Source organism: Vombatus ursinus, unplaced genomic scaffold (genome assembly GCF_900497805.2).
Source record: "Vombatus ursinus unplaced genomic scaffold, bare-nosed wombat genome assembly UNPS02014798.1, whole genome shotgun sequence".
Lineage (NCBI taxonomy): Eukaryota > Metazoa > Chordata > Mammalia > Diprotodontia > Vombatidae > Vombatus > Vombatus ursinus.
Genome location: NW_020954576.1, coordinates 63011649 through 63027162, shown reverse-complemented (window position 1 = coordinate 63027162; position 15514 = coordinate 63011649). Strand labels below are relative to the sequence as shown.

Genomic DNA, 15514 nt, shown 5'->3' with positions numbered 1-15514 from the left:
TCTGGATGTAGAAGAATAAATATTAAAACTTGAAAAATGCAGATGCCTAAGGAATAATGGGCATATTGTGCTTTAATGCTTTGTGGCAGGTGACTAGAGTTTGTACTGTAAGTGCATGAATCAGACAAGCACATAAATCACAAATAAAAACAAAAAAACATTTGCACCAAAGTGAGTAGAATAACTTCTAAGCAGTGTCTTTCTATTGTTACCTGTTTCTTAATGTCCTTAAAGGGAAAACTGGCAATTCACTCTAAATGATTTGTAAAACTTGTTTGATATTCTTCTTTAGTCCTGCCTGCCAAGAACTCATCGTAGACCCTCCAGGAGGGTGAGTGAAGGTATGTGTTCTGTAGCTCTCAAAACGCAGAGACACCATGGATTTTCTCTAACTAGTCATCAAAACTATGTATGGCAAATTCATTCTACGTTGTTTACACTTAGGTGACCAGGCCTTAACATGAAGTCATTTTTTTTTTTTAGGCAATTAGAGTTAAGTGACTTGCCCAGGGTCACACAGCTAGTAAGTGTCAAGTGTTTGGTCTGAGGCTTGGATTTGAACTCAGGTCCTCCTGACTTCAGGGCCAGCGCTCTATCCCCTGTGACACCTAGCTACTCTAAGGTAATTTTTTTTTTAAACCAAGTGCTGTCCTCTTATGTCCAAATACACATTGCAGAGGAGGATGTTTGTGTTTAAAGTGGCATTGTTTTTGTTCAGTAACATGGTTAAGCAAGAGTGTTTCCAAAGTGTCCTGTTACTTATGTAAACTTTTTTCCAAAGTAAAGTATATTTGTATTATTTGCTTTTCATATGATGATGATTTTCATCCATATCACAAAATCCTCTGTACCTACTAATGGAAATATAATGGTTTTGTTCTAAAAAAAAAAGTCACCACCCCACCATATACAGTTTCCGTGATAATATTCTTTCTGTCTGAATTCCATACCATCTGCTTTTTTTGTTGTTTAGTCGTTTTTCAGTCACATCCTACTCTCATGAGTCCATTTAGGGTTTTCTTGACAAAGATAGTGGAGTGATCATTCCTTCTCTTATTTTACAGATGAGGAAACTGAGGCAAATAGGGTCAAGTGACTTGTCCAAGGTCACACAGTTAGTAGTTGTCTGGGGCTGGATTTGAATTCATATCTTCCTGACTCCAGGGCCAGTAGTCTACCCACTGCGTCATCTAATTCAACATTTATTAAATGACTTAATTTTAAGAAAATTCATCCCTTCCTTTGAAGTCCAGATCAGGTACTACTTTTTTCATCAGTCCTCCCTCATCTCCTCTTCCTTTTCAATTTCTCATATCTTTCTGTTAAATAATTTAACTCAACCAAAGTTCATTAAGTGCATATTAATGGCAAAGTACCATATTAATAAGCACCTATGCCATCTTATTAACTGAATAAAAAAAACTAATGGTTAAAAAAGTTTGCCATATTCTATTTACATTCAATAACATATACACATCCATACCCCAAAGTTCAAAATCAACTTTGCATTTGTTTTGTAACTTATACCTCTTGACATCATAGAACAGATTTTATGAGGTAACCTACTACTTGAATGACTCACCAAATCCCACTGGTTTCAACAAAAATTAATTTGCACTTGTGAATGTTTGGTTTCTTACTTGATTCAGCATGATAAATGATACATAGGAAGTAACTAAGAATGAATATGTGACAATTGATCTGCAAGCATATATTAAGTGCCTACTATGTGTCAGATACCATGGTAGGTACTATGAATACAAAGACAAAAACAAAACAGTTATATGTTCCTCAAGGAGCTTATAGCCTATCTGGGAAGACAGCATGTACATACATAATACATACAGAATTAATATGCAATCAATTCAAGGGAGTTATGTACAAGGTATTTAGGGAGTGACTAGAGTCTCTACTTCATATTCTCAGCTAAACACATACACACACACACACCATTTCAGTAAATAGGTAGATAAAAGTACATAGGAAGGAAGGGAGGGCAGGGCTGGAACAAAGAAGGAAGGAAAGAAATTAGGGAAGGAAGAAAGGAAATAATACCATATACTGTTCTAAAGAGAAGGTCCTTGGCCCAAGGGAGGTACATTTCTAGATAAGGCTGTAAATTTCAATTATAGATGCCTGAGAAGGCATGGACAAACAGCTTAGTCACTTGCCTCAAAGGAAAGTTCTATTGATGAAATCTTTTGCTCTAATCCAAGACAAGGCTAGTTATATTTGATCTATAATTCCTTAGTACCTGTTCATTCTTTTCGGTGAAGGGCAATATGAAGACATCCAGTGTTAATACTTTTTATGTAAAAGGTAAGAAATGAAGTGTAATCATTAATCTCCTTTGGCTCCTCTAATACAAATAGCAGGTTCCCACCCTCCCTGCTCTCATGACATTAACTCCAGAAGTTTCCTCTTGGCTCTCTAGAGATTAGATCATAAAAATGGTCTCTCTCTTTTTTATTTATTTAATGGGTGACGACATTCTGAGATTGTTCTTTGAACTAGCTCCCTCTTGGGGGATCTAAGGACTCTCTGATTGGAATTACATTAATTTCACACGTCCTTGGAGTCAGTGCTTGGTCAACCAGGTCCCATATTCAAGGAGTTTACCATCTACAGGAAATTAAAACCCATGATTTGGGGTCTAGTTCTTTTACTTCTCCTAAAATGTCATATAGTGTTAAAATTCCCATGATTCATTTCTTCCACTCCCTATCTTGACAATTTCTTACTTCTTTTCTACTCTCTTTCCTTTTCCAGTTCTCTGCTTTTAATATCTTTTAAAGGTGGTTTATGTCCCCTGGCTCCTGTATACAAAAATGCAAAGGTCTCCTTAATTCTTAAAACAAAAAAATGTTCCATCAAACTATTTACTATGTCCAACTATTGTCTTTTCTCTTTTACCACCATATTTCATGAAAAAGTTTATCTACATAGAATCAGAGAATTTAAAAGTTGGGGACCCATCCAAGTGGACTAGTCTAAGCCATACCTGAGCAATAATCCACCTCTTTTACAACATCCGTAATATGTAGGTCCATCTTCTTCATCAAAGCTGCTAATGAAGGAGAACTCACTACTTCTTAGGGGACTCATTCTACTTTTGAATAGATGTAATTATTAGAAAGTCTTTCTTTGCAAAAGTGAGCCTAAATCTGCCTGTCTTCAATATCCGACCACTGCTGTCTCCTGTCTTCTTGCTCTATTTTCTCAAGCCAAGTAGAACTCTCCCATATGATAGCTCTTCAAACACTTGAAGAAAATTGTAACATTGCCCCTAAATCTTCTTTCCTCCAGGGCAAATTTCCACAGACCCTATAACTGATCCTCAGGTGGCATATTGTTTGTTCTTTTCATTATCCTGATTAGATGCTTCGGAATATGCTCTCACTTATCTATCTTTTCTAAAATGAGGTGTCCAGGACTAAACACAGTATTCCAGAAATAGAGTGGTAAGGGTTGAGATGTTTTTTAGTCATGTCTAACTCTTTGTGACACCATTTGGGGGTCTTCTTGGCAATGATACTAGAATGGTTTGCCATTTTCCTCTCCAATTCATTTTTACAGATGAGAAAATGAAGGCAAACAGGGTTATGTGACTCACCCAGGATCAAACAGCTAGTAAGTGTCTGAGGCAGGATTTGAACTCAGGAAGATGAATCTTCCCAACTCCAGGCCCAGTGTTTTAACTACTGCACCATCTAGCTGCCCAGTAATAAGTGTACAGTGAAACTATACCTGATAGCTTTTCTTTTGGATCAGTTAGGCAGTGAGGTGACTGTGTAGGTAAAGTTCTGAGTCTGGAGTCAGGAAGACTTGAATTCAATTCTGTCCTCAAACTCTTACTAGCTGTGTGATTCTGGGCAAGTCACCTAGCTTCAGTTTCCTTATCTGTAAAATGAGGGCAATAATAGCATATACCTCCCAGGATTGTTGTAATAAGATAATAGTTATAAAGCACTTGGCACAGTGCCTGGCACATAAGTGCCACATAAATGTTAGCTATCATTATTTTACTATTATTATGAGCCACTCTCAACTTTTTATAAATTGGCATTTATCCCAGCCACCATACAAAAACTGCTTTCTCAAAGATCCCTAATGACCCCCTCAGTGGCAAACCCAGTAGCTTTTTTTTTTTGGTTTAGTCTTCATTCCTTTGTACATCTTTATAGCACTAGACATCATTGAGCATTCTCTCTCTTGGCTTCAATGACACCACATTCTTCTTGTTCCTTTCTTGCCTTCTGCCCCATCCTTATCACATTTTCTGACTCTTTTGTTCCTCTGACCCTTAAGGTATGTGTCATTCATGGTTTTGTCCTTTATCCTCAGTTCTTTTCTTGTTTCTCTCTTCATCATTTCACATTGTGCCATACCCTGCCCAAGGCAGAGCTTTTTCTATGTCAGTGACTGGCAAATACATGTGGAGGTAGAGAGAGTGTGGTAAAGAGCAGAGAAATATAATCCTGAATCTGATGAAGCAATGTCTGAGTGAGAAGGCAAGTTTAAAGTACATTAAGAAACCAGGCCAGGTTGATGTCAGAATGCGTACGGGCAAAAACTGAAATAAGCAGGAAAATCAGTTGCCTGTTCAGAGATTTGGGCTGAAAAGTTTATACCATTTTTTTTCAACGACTGAAATTGTGATTTCATTGGTATAGGGAAATCCCAGAAAGGAAATATACTCTACCAATGTAGATTGGCTCCTGCTTTACAACTTATACTTGCAGACAGTTGCCTGCAACTGTTCCCAGATCCATACAACCAGTACGTATCAGACATGAGACTTTAAACCAAGGCCGTCTTTACTCTGAGGCCAGCTCTATCTGATATGGCACACTGCCAAACCAAGAACTCAAAATACATAAGAAGCTCAGCAACTAATTAAAATTTTTAAAAAGATACCTATAAAAAGATACATATATGTTTATATACACACATAGATGTGCAAGTATGTATACACATACACAATACACATGTGTGTAATGTGTGTGCATATATACACGTATGTGTATCTATTCTTATCCTCCGTCATCTTATGTTTTATGTATGTATATGCGAGATATATGTGTGTTATATAAATGTGTGTACATGTGTGTTTATATAGGTATACATACATACATACATACACACATACATACACACATACAACACAAGATAATAGCAGAGGATAAATATGACCCAGACCTGTAAGAATAGTCTCAGGAATGCTAAAAATCAGAGGTTAGTAAGGAAAGCTCAAGATAGCAAAAGGAATTTAGGGCTTGATTTCTTTCTTTTGTTCTTAGCTATATAGAGGAGAAGCAGCAGATAAAGGAAGGGATAGGAGTGATGTTTGGAGTAGATGAGGCAATACTAACCAGTTCTGGAGAGAGGGCAGAGTTGCTCATTTTTAAATTCACATCTCTTTTGAGAGAAACAGACAGACAGAGAGGGACACCCACACACACACACACACACAGAGAGACAGAGACAAAGACAGAGACTTTGGAATGAAAAGAACAGAATAAAAATGGCCCACAATGAATTGGTACCCAAGATGACCAGGGAGATGGTAAGAAAGCATCCTGCCAATCTGGAGGACTGCAATTTACTAAATCCAATGAACCATGTCATAGGGTACTACAAGGACTGGCAGATGACCACTGAACCAACAGAAGTTATCTTGGAAATGTCACGGAAAACAGAAGAGATAATCATAGGAGCGAGAAGGGATGAATGTTCAGATACACAAAAAAGGGAAGAGAATGGAGCCTATAAAGTTTAAGCCACTGAGTTTACCTTTGATTCCAGACTAAACTCAAGAATATTGAAGGGATGGTTTATTTATAAAACACTTTAAGGATTGCAAAGCACTTTTTATATGTTATCTCATCCTCACACTAACCCCAGATGTTGGGCACTATTATTATTCCCTTTTTACATATGAGGAAACTGAGACAGAAAGAAATTAAATGATTTACCAGGGTTTGCACAGCTACTAAGTAAAATTTTGCTAAACTCCAAATCCATTGCTAGACACAATGTTTCTTAGAGTTATCACAAATGAGACACCAGAACTGCAGAATTTATAACTGTATTTGAGGATCATTTTTTTCTCCTCCCTGTTGCCTCTGTCTCTGTTTGTCTGTCTGAATCTCTCTCTCTCTCTCTCTCACTCTCATGCTCACTCTCATACACACACACACACACACACAGAAATGCAGCGTGGTCTTCAGTCAAGTTTGACTTACAGGATTCACTCTGTACTGTGCTATTGACCAGCTCTGTTTGTGGCTCCTGTTCTCTCTCTTGCTGCTCTACTCCCCCTGTTTATCCGTAGGAGGAATGTTTATGGTTGAAAAGTTCTCAGGGTAGCTCCCTGAGTTTTTCAAGGAAAAGCTGCTACAGAAAACCCACAACTACTTAATAAATATATAATGTGGCACCAAGCCAATGCTCTAAGTCAGGAAGCTTTAGTTCCATTTTCTTGCTGTGACTTGCAAGGAAACTGAGGACAAGCTGGTGAGCTTCACTCGTCCTTTCTTTGTATATCTACTGCAGTTATTACTTTTCATCAAGGTACTTAGCTAGGATGTGATGTGATAAAGATTGGAGTTACGTCAAGCTTTTCAGAAGAAAGACTCCATATATAGTGTTAATATCAATCTATGTGCATTTTCAAGACTTCCTGTGAACCTTTAGAGCTAAATTTAGCTTGGTTTCTTATCCAAGACTTATATATCACCATTGGTTATCTAGAGAGGAACTAGAGATCTAAAGGCGTATAGTGGAAAGAGCATTAGGCTAGGACTCAAAGGGAATAAGTTCTGAATGCATTTGATTTATTATTGTCCCACCTACTACCTTGTGAGGCAGGTGCTATTATTGTTCTCATTTTGCAGATGAATAAACTGAGTGTGAGAGAGGTTATGTGACTTACCCAAGGTCATATAGCTACTAAGTGTTGGAGACAGGATTTAAACTCATCTTACTGACTGTAAGTCCAACACTCTATCCACCTAACTGCCTTAATTAACATTTAGAAAAGGAAGCAATCCCGAAGAGTGAATCTAGCTTTGCCAAGAACAGGGCATGCCAGACTTAGCTCATTTCCTTTTTTAAAAAATAGGGTTCTTAAACCGGTATATTAAGAGAATGAAGTGGACATAATTCAGTAAAGCATTTCATCTAGTCCCTCATTGCTGTTTCTATGGCAAAGATGGAGAGGTGTGTGCCAGACGAAAATACAATTAGACAGATCTGAATCTGCTTGAATCGGTAGACCCAAAGAATAGTCATTAATGGTTCAATGTTAACTTGGAAAGAAATATCCAGTGGAATTGTTAAAGTTCAGATCAAGACCCAGTAATATACTATATGTCAGTCATCCAAAGATTAGCCTGTTTGGAAAGGAAATCAAAAGTGATGAATATTTTTAGCTGCAAAAGCTCATAAAGACCATGTACTAAGGCAGGGAGAGGGTATCAAGTAGCCTCAGAGGAGGGAGTAACCACACTGATGAAAATACTGAGTCTTGAAATATTCAAGCATTTATTTAATATGTTACTCATTGTACATATTTATAATACATATCATTCATTCAACATAGATTTACTTTTTATTATTTATCTTTGAGAATATAATTATAATGTGAACATTTAATTTGTTAAAAACTAGCTTTCTTAAGGTTACTGATGTTCCCTCCCATAAAAGGCACCACAACAGTTACAGGGGAAACAACAAGGGATTAGGGGAAGCTGGCGCCAATTTTACTGTCTGATAAAAATCTTGGCAGGCAGATTGATTTATGTTAGCTCTCCTGCAAGGTTGGTTTGCTCTGCCTGACACTACACTGTATTTTCCATAGTTTCTAATGACTTTGAGAAAAAGTAAGAATTTTCTTTCCATGGCTGTCACTAACTCTTGGCTGGGTGCATAAATAGATGAATGAATACAAAAGCATTTATTAAACACTTACTATGTGCTAAGCCTGTGTTTAACCTATGGCTACAACAGAAAAAAAGCAAGATAGATTTTGTTTTCTAGGAGCTCTCATGTTCTAACAGGAGACAACACATACAGGAGGTTTCAGCTGTAAGTTAGACGGAAAGGTCCCAAGGTCTTTAGGGAATAGAGAAAAAGTGAGAAAAGTATGGTTTACATGGAGGGCCAGGAGGCAGCACTCAATGCAACTAGGGCTGTAATAACTAAAAATGTCCTGCGGACCACAATCAGTTTAATGAAATAATATAAATATATTTCCCAGGTATGTTGAGAGCATTTTAGAACTTACATTAGGGCCTAGGTCACCTTAGTGCTGATTCCTGATGGTGTTCTTGGTGAGATAATCTTCCTCAATTTATTAAACATTTATTAAGCTTTTCTGCTAAGCTCAAGGTACTGTGACAAATACTAAGGGTGCAAAGACAAAACCAAAACACTCCATACCCTTGGGGATCTTAAATTCTAGATTGGGGGAGGAGGCATCACAGCAACATAGACTTAGGGCTAGATAGGACCCTATAGGCCATCAAATCCAACCCTCTTATTTTATAGGTGAGGATGTATAAAAAGCTCAAGTGACATAGTTTCTGGGTAATTGATCATTTTATTCATTATTGTTAGTGAATAATTAATAAAAGGGGTCAATGGCATTCTTGAATGCCAAAGAGAGATCATGATGGTTTCTTGACACTTAAATGCTCTTGGAATAGTGGGTGTTCCCAATGGCTGGAAATAAACTCTGGTTAACAATTAATGAGGAGAATGAATATTATGATGAGAGGTGGACCTATTCTAATGAGGGGCTGGGAGCCTTGACTTTGATTATGTTTCTCATAAAGAAAGATTATGTCAAGCCACACCACCCCCAGCCTGGGCAATCTAGACAAAAGATTTACTCCCTACCCAAGCCTGAATAGAACAAAATAGGCTGGAATTCACCTTAGATTGAATTCTTTGTAAGGTTCTCTAGTTGGGTGGGATCTCCTAACCAGGACTGAAAAGCATGTAAAGGGATTTGGGCAATCTCATCCACCAACAATGTCCTTCAAAAGACTGAAAAACTGGGGCAGCTAGGTGGCACAGTGGATAGAGCACTGGCCCTAGATTCAGGAGGACCTGAGTTCAAATCCGCCTCAGACACGTAACACTTACTAGCTGTGTGACCCTGGGCAAATCACTTAACCCAAAAAAACCTAACCCAAAAAAAGCCTAACTAAAAAAAAAAAAAGACTAAAAAACCTATAGGTTTCTGGCTTCTGAATGAGGAAATAGGAAGGGAAACAATTCTGGTCCTAATTCAATAATCCATTATTGATATGAGAGAAATAATAATTTCTCTCAAAGTTCAGTGACTTTCCCAGGGTCACATAGCTAGTATGTGTCTGAAACCCAATTTGAACCCAGACCTTCCTGATTCCAAGTTCAATTCCCTATCCACTACAGCCACATTGTCTCAATTAACATGGATAAGTAAACACAAACTACATAAAATGTAATAGATTATAATTTCAAGAGGGAGAGATACTATCCAGTGTGTGGAGTTTAGGGAGATCGGGAGATCAAGAAAGACCTGAGCTATGCTTTGAAGGAAGCATTATTTATATATGCTGGTTATTTTTATGCCATATTTCATTTTCCAAATCTGTTTCTCTCCAGGTTGATTAGAGAATTTTCACTTGGAAGAACTAGAACCATTGTTTTTAACCTTAAACTGACACCAAAGAGCCAATGTTAATAAAAGCTATAATGAGTAGTTTTCTTACAGCTGGACAGAAGCATTAGGGAGAGACCAGATGTGGGCCATGTCTTTGCTTAAACTAAGACTGATATTATTTTCATACTTTATCAATGGAAACCTTTGTTGGGAGACCTTGGACAAACCTCTCAATTTCTCCATTAAAAATGGGCTTCTAAAGAGATCATCTGCTTTTAGCTTAGTCACCAACACAGGTAAATTGTATTACAATCTCAAAGTCTGAGACCAAATAGCACAGTAGCCTTGATACTAAGCAGGTAGATAAAAATCTATGCTTTCCTGAGCAAACATTCCCAATCTCAAATTAACTAGCTAGAGTCTGTGCACTTCCTAATGTACCTTTCTTGTTCTCAGGGAATAATTTAGACTATAGAGATTGAGTTGAATTATTTAAAGCAGCATCCCATTGATGCATTCAATACTTTATGAAATCAGAATGTTGAAGAAATCCTAATAATGGCAACACAAAGTCAAAGGGCCTGGAGAGAAGTCAAAGACATAAGATACGTGAAATGGCCTGACTCTGATATGGGGCATATCTACCACCAGGCCCAAGTGAAGCCACTTAGCAGAGGATCTAGGACAACATCCTCATCACTATTTAAAGTTCAATCTTATCACTATTTAAAGTACAAGTACAAGGTCCACTCTTAGCTTTTTCAAATGTAAAGCATTTCAGCTGTGCAAGTTAAGGTCTGTTCCATTAAGAGGCCTAGTGGGTTTAGGGGAACTCATCCAATACAGCCACCAAAAAGCAGCATGCCTACCTTCTGAATAAACAGACTGGATGATGGAAAAAAACGAGACACGCTCTAGACCAGTGGTGTCAAATACAGATAGAAATCACCATTTTTAAAAAATTGTTCAGTCATTTCAGTCATGTCTGATTCTCCATGACCCCATTTGGGATTTTCTTGGCAAAGCTACTGAAATGGTTTGCCATTGTCTTCTCCAGGTCATTTTACAGATGAGGTTACTTAGAAAACCAAAATTAACATTGTCTATGTTGTATCGTATTTTTATTCATTTTGTTAAACATTTCCCAATTACATTTTAATCTGATTCTGGCCACACTAGGGAGTTTTGTGGGTAGCCAAGACTTTGACACCTCTGTAGTATTCCTCAACTGCTGTTTCTACCAGCTGACTTCAGAATACAGCAAAACTTTATCAACCTGTGAAAGTTTGATGACCCAAGGTTCTTGTATCTAATAACCTATAAACTTAACCCCCCCCCCCCCTTTCTCTCTGCATCCTATCAATTCCAGTCCTGGCTTCCTCCTTCTCCCAGCTCCCATTCCCAGGAGTTGAAGATGTAAAGGGCATGGGACTATACTCAAGATTCAATCCATCAAAGGGCATTTAGCTATCTCACCAGTCCACATGAGAGTTTAGTTTGGAAAACACTGCTCTAGAAGTTTGGGAACATTGTGCAAACCTAATATCTATCCACCTACCTTTGTGTGCAAGATGTTCAGCTTTACATGAACGGTGATTAATTACTTGTTTCTTCCATGTAATTATCAAATGCTGTCTCACCACTGAAATGTTTAATGGTTTTACCCATTCAAGGTAAGGCACAGCTAAGGTACAGAACAAAAAGTTACAACATGGACTCCAATATTTCCCAAGTGACTAAAGAACCCAATATATCACTTTGCTTAGGGTCAACTCTAAATTAAGTAAATCTTCCTACATGATTACAAGGATGATTCTGCTGTGCCTTTGTCAGCCTTCTCCCTTAAAAAGTAAAATGAAGAGGTACCATGGAGTCCCACTTACCCCAAACTATGACCCAACAGGCTTGCTGCTGGACCAGAAATTCTCAGCTTCATCACTTATTTGGGGGAGTCAGGTTAGTATATTATTTCTAGAAGGTTAATTTTAAAAATATATCTGAGAGGGTTAAGACAGTAACACATTATCATTTATTAACACAAATTGGTTTATCAAAGGTTTCCTATGACCTGGAAAAAAGCAGGGTGCTTAGGGTTTGGGATAGTGGATGGGTAAATTTTAATTGGATACTGGAGTATTCATTGGGGTCACTTAGCCTGGGAGAGACACTAAAATGGGGGCCTTAGGCAGTGTATGGAAAATATGAGGGCAATGGGTCCCCAGAGTCATCTGATAGAGGAGTCCAGAAATGAAGAAGGAGATACTAAAAAGGGAAAGAAGAAGGCTGTAATGATAAACTTAATCCATTTCACAATTTTGCTTAGGGCCAGCCATTCCTGTACCCCACTTCTATAAAAGCACTTAATTTACTGTAACTAATGTCAGTATAACTCCTCTAACCATTGTCTCGCCACATTTATTTTACTTCCTGCCCACTGCCAATACCAAGTAATATTGCCATGAGACTGGATATTGTAACAAACACCCAGCCTGCAGACACAAATTGGATTTAAGGTTTTGTGAGACTGCCTTCTGAATTTTTCAATTCTCATTATGACCATCCCTCTCCCTGGATTATTGATCTAGTTGATTTGCTTACCCATAAGGAGATAAGCAATTTTGGACAATTTTTTAAATTGGGGCAACATATGCCGTTCTCCTACACTGTTTCATCTTTCCTGTTCTCAACAATCTTTCACTATCAGTGAAAAATGTCTCTGCAACCACAGCTGCCAATATTGTTTCATTACCATGACGATGTAGTTCATCTGGGCTGACCGACTTGAATTCACCAAGAGAAGTTAGGTGCTACTCTTAGTACCGCTCTCTTCAGGTAACACTATTAGCCATTTTTGTTCTATCCTTTCCTGTCTCAATATCCTTGGCAAGAGAATACAGAAATAGAATGGGAACTAAGCAGCTCTGCCCCCTCTCTGATTTGAGGTGTTGCTTCCCCTACCCTAAACAGGACTATCCCTTCTTTGACCTTCTTCTTTCCTCTAGGACAGCTCTAAAGAAATGATCCTTGTGGCTGTTCTTGGCTTTCCTTAATAGCATCAGCTTATTTTGAGCATTAAAACTCTTTCATAGTAAGTACTGTGCCATGTGTTTATAGGCATCCTCTGTTACCTGCCCTTGCTTTCCATTTTCTGTTCAAATATTTTTAAAGCTTAAGTTGGTGGATAAGTCCCCAGTACATTCATATTGTTTTTTTAAGTCATCTTCCCATTTTCCTCATCAGAACTGTTTCCTTTTTGTTTTCATGTATTTACTTATTTATTTAATTTTTAACTTATGGAACAAAACAACCATTTCCATAATATAGTATAATAAAAAAAAGATGATTGCACATGAAACTGCAGATCTATGATGAATAACTTGCTATTCCTTTTAAATATATATATATATAAATTATCATGTAAATTTCTCTTTTTCTTTTGTTTTCTTCCCTCCTCCTCATCCCCCACCTTAGGGATGTCTACCATTACACACAAATATATATATATACATATATATGTATATGTATGTAAAATTATTCTATTCATACTTCTATTTATCAGTTCTTCCTCCAAATGCGGATGGTGTCTACCTTCATATGTCCTTTGGAGTTAATTTGGGTATTTATAACAGTCAAAATCTGTTCTTAAAGAAATATTATTGTTACTGTATACAACTTTTTCTTGGTTCTGCTCATTTCACTCTTCATTATTTTGTGGAGGTCTCTCCATGCTTTTCTAAAATCATTGAGCTCATCATTTCTTATAGCAGAGTAATATTCCATCATGAACATGTACCACAATTTGTTTAGCCATTCCACAATTGACAGGCATCCCTGCAATTTTTACTTCTTTACCACCACAAAGAGAGCTGTTACAAATATTTTAGAACATACAGGTTCTTTTTCTTTTTCCCTAATCATATTTGGAAATAGACCTAGTAATGGTATTGCTGGGTCAAAAGGTATAGGCAGTTTTATAACTCTTTGGACATAATTCCAGATTGCTCTCCAAAATGGTTGGATCAGTTCACAATTCCACCAACAATGAATTAATGCCCCAATTTTTCCACATCCCCTCCAACATTTGTCGCCTTTTGGTTTTCAAAATTTTATTCTTGAGAGTGTCTGTACTTAATGAGCTAATTTCAATTGTAGAATTTATGTCAGTGGGACTTTCTGAAACTTTTAAAATCTACTCTCTCCAAATCTAGGGTGCATATCAAACCATTTCCAGCTTTCTTTTCACTCAGGGTTTGTACCCTAGGAGGGAGTGATCACTTTCCCACAAAGTTCCCATGATTTCACATGAGCAACCAGTAATTTCCCTGTTAATGAGAATGAGAAAGTGAATACAATTTCTCTTTGTTGGTTCCTCTACATTTTTGAAAGACAAAATTATTATTAAGACAAGGCAAGAAAAAAAGTATCATTAAGACAAAGGAAGAAGTTGGTAGTTAGTCTTCTTTTAAAAGCATTTATTAAATATTTCCTATGTGCCAGGCACTGTGATAAGTGCCTTACAAATATTTCATTTGATCCTTACAATGACCCTGAGAGGCAGATGTTATTATTATCCCCATTTATTTTACATTTGAGGTGAGTGAGGCAGACAGAGGTTAAGTGACTTGCCCAGGGTCAGACAGTTACTAGTCTGAGGCTAGATTTGAATTCAGGGCAACTTGACTCCAGGTCCACTATTCTATCCATTGTGCCACCTAGTTGAGCATTGGGAAAAGAGAAAGTTCCAAGTATATTTCTAAATAATTTTAGTCTTCCTTCACTACTTTATTATGGCTTTCTGCCAGGTTTGTGATCAGTTTCTTGGACTCCTCATTTATACCCTCTTTTTGTCTAGTTAATCTGTAGTATATTCTTAATGACAGAAAAAAAAAGAAAATTGCTTTTATTCCCCCCTCCTATGATCTCCCAAAATCTTACTACTGTGCATATCTCCTATGCTTCCTGGATTTTTTCATGAATATACAATATGATCCATTTAACTACCATATTTATTTTGAATGTGGTATACACATTTGGAGCCATATTCTTGTCAGATTTTTTTCATCCCAGCAAATCTCAATGATTCCATGAGATCAGTCTGCCTTTTTTGCATTAAGACCTCTAGTTCATCTTGCAGGTTGCCTAAACTTTGGAGATTTTTATATAGATACGCTAAGGATTTTACTACTGGCTCTTGTCCTATTGAATAAGTCACCAAACCTTGCTGAGTCTCAGTTTCCTCATCTGTAAAATAGGAGGATTGGACTGGACAGCCTCTGAGGTCTGCCGGCTCTAAATACTATGATCCTATGATCTTTTCTTAGATTTTTGTCTCCTGTAGATCTCTGGATATCTTTTGTATGCAGGACTCATAAGTTCAAATCCAGTGTTCTTTCTATTATACCAGTGTGCCTCACAGTATTTATCCATCCATCCAACAAACATATATTAAGTTCCCACTATGTGCAGAGCACTGTGCTAGGTTTTGGTTGAGGTACAAAGTTTAGTTGAAACATGTTTTCCACCTTCATGGAGTTTACAGCCTGGTAGAGAGAAATGAAATAGACACATGCAGCCGTAAAATACATACTACACCTGGATAAATGCTTCTGCCAGCTCCCAAAGAAGATGTATGTGCACTCAACCTAAGATTCCTGAATTCATAGGTGGAAAGAGGGTTACATTTCAGCTTCAACTAAAAGAATACAAAATTACACACACACACACACACACACACACACACACGTGCACACAGAAACGAACAAGTTCTGTCAATAAAACCGAAGTTTTTACTTGACCTCTGCATCCTGAGAAAATAAGCTGCAGCCTCAAGCCTTTATCCCTTTTGCTAGCAAAAATAGAAAA

At 37.4% G+C, this 15514-nt stretch overlaps 1 protein-coding gene across 1 annotated transcript in view; it reads right to left on the bottom strand.

Moving 5' to 3' along the window:
• Positions 1–15514, bottom strand: part of LOC114049937 (putative thiamine transporter SLC35F3) — a 527549-nt gene that overhangs the window by 478528 nt on the left and 33507 nt on the right. The window lies entirely within an intron of this gene.